Consider the following 2804-nt stretch of genomic DNA (forward strand, 5'->3'; position numbering starts at 1 on the left):
CAACACCTTTCATGCCCCTTAAAGAACTTATTTCTGTATGGATTTTTCCGAAAAACGTTGATTAAAGGCACAAAACTGTAAACCTTTAGTTACCACCGACTCTTAAGATAAGGAAATAACAAATCTTTGGCGGCTATTTTCTCACTAATTTTACCTCTGAAAACAGGTGACCCCCACCTCCATCTTTTGCAAATACCTCGACTTGTATTCAAGATGTATGGATATTTCTTTCATCCAAAAAATGACAAGTGAACAATCTTTAAGATGGTACCAATAACTCTATAGGCTCAAAAATTGATGAGAGCTTGATTCCACCACGCTGCCTCACATATTGCCAATAAAATTCATTTGATAGAGACCAGCCAGCCAGATTATTCTCCACGGAAGAACAAAAGAAAACCATTGTGCGTAGTGGAGGGCATATCGAAATCGAAATATCGACACGTTACACATATCGATATCGTATCGAAGCAGTTAGAAAAATATTGATTTTTCGATATTTTGATATGCCCACCACTCAGAACGGCATTTCCAGGAATTAGCAGGCCGATTGTATGTTTTTACCCACAATAAAGCACACCAACAATTTAAAAAAACAAAACAAAAAACCTCAAAACAAAACATAGAAGACAGCCGTGTTTCGCGAGTCAATATTTTGGAAATATCGACCAGACTCGATAATTATCGATGTGTCGATATATTTAATGGCGAATTTCAATTTATTGATAATAATTTGTAATATCGATATCGTATCGAATTCGATATTGCTGATACCGGCCATCACTTAACTGTGTGTGTGTGGCCAAGACGCTCATAGTAGTAAAAGAACAAAGGAGGTTCTACAGTAACAGTGTTGTAAGGTCCTTGATGAGAACGTATAGTGCGTGGCACATTTCGACCGAAATCTACGACATTCGATAGTGGCTTTCAAAGAATATACTGCACGCCATTAAAAACGCAACACGTCGTTCGCAGAGTCTGAACACGTTTGTATCAAATGAAGAGAGATTAAAAGAAGTGGTTTTTGAAGTTTATTCATTTTCCAGCAAATGTAAACCATTTTGATCACACACTTCAATTGATTTCGATACATTCTGCTCCTTCTTTAGGCGTACCCCTTTTAGACAAATTTGCAGATAAACACAAATTGAAACTCAATAAAGATATCTCACTCTTAGTAAATTGTATGGCTATTATTAACATGTACACATACCAAAAGACATCTACACATGAATTTTATAACATTTTCAATGTTTTGTTGAGAAATTCTGTCCCACTTTCACGTCAGCGCGTTCTCCCAATTGCTGCAGACTTGAAAAACGGCACACACTTCGCGGTTCAGTTCATCCCATACGAGCGCTGTTGGAGACATGTCCGGTAGGACCACAGGCCAGTCCATGACATCTATTATAATATATTTGTCAATTTGGAAACATGTGTGTTACTTTTCCCATAAAACTACAACAGCTACAAAGTTGAAAGTTGGCAAGTATCTGCAAAAAGATAGATAGGCCCCCATGACGGAGCCCTTTTTTATTTATATATTTCCTGAATTTAGGAAATTATATTTGACAAAAAGTTCCCATCCTTCTTTGGCTTTTGTGATTATTCCACTGAGGAACGAAACAAATCTGCGTAGCTGTCCTTCATAGCAGAAGTGCCCGAAGTAATATTTAGCGAGGCACATTTCGTTTTTGAGAGTATAGATCTTGACTTTCTAATTTTTTGCATCTCTCAAGATTTATTGCTCCATTTCAGCACAGTGCAAATATAGTAGGCCAATGACTTTCAGTTGGTGCTAATGCACCAATCATTCTTTTCATCGAAAGGGGGCCCAGCTAGTTCATATTATGAGCTTCCAGCCACTGCGTTGTTTGTTATATGGGCACCTTAAGAGCAGGAGTGTCGTGTTGGATGGCTGAGAGATTCTGATGTTTTTTTCGTGCTGTTTCGAACAGTGAAGATGGGGCTGTTATCGGGGCTTCGCTAATTGCAGTCCCAAATAAGGAGTTCTTGATCAAAGTCCTGAACTTACTACTCCGCGCCTCACACTGACGAAAGACCTATTTTCATGCATTCTATTCATGCCTTGAGCTGTTACTTTTGAGGAACGAAATGATTTCACAAATGCGACAGCAAAATATCTCTCTTTAAAAGGGCTGGTCACTCGAGACTGTCCTAATCTTTGTCGATCTCGGACATAAATTTCAAGTGTGCTAAAATCTTTGTATAAGTGAGAACAAAACAAGCACTATATCTTAGCCGTATTGCTGCTTTTCAGGCAGATTTTCCGCCGTGAACACACACACACACACACACACACACACACACACACATACACACGCGCGCGCGCGCACGCGCGCACACACACACACACACATACACACACATACACACACATATATATATACACACACACAAACACACACAAAACGAAATAGAAAGGCGAAACGCGAAAACACAGAGAGCGCGAAAGAACAATCTGGTGTACAACATTCGACAGGTCGGATATCAAGGGTCAAGTTGAGTTCACACACACACACACACACACACACACACACACACACACACACACACACACACACACACATACACACTCACGCACATGCACATCACACACACGCACATCACATACGCACGCACACACATCACACACTTACACACTCACTCACACACACACGCACACACATCACACACTTACAAACTCAATCACACGCACACGCACATCACACACGCACACACACTTACACACTCACTCACACACACACGCACATCACACACACACATGCACATCACACACACAC

This window comes from Aplysia californica, unplaced genomic scaffold, assembly GCF_000002075.1.
Source record: "Aplysia californica isolate F4 #8 unplaced genomic scaffold, AplCal3.0 scaffold00201, whole genome shotgun sequence".
In the NCBI taxonomy this organism is placed as follows: Eukaryota; Metazoa; Mollusca; class Gastropoda; order Aplysiida; family Aplysiidae; genus Aplysia; species Aplysia californica.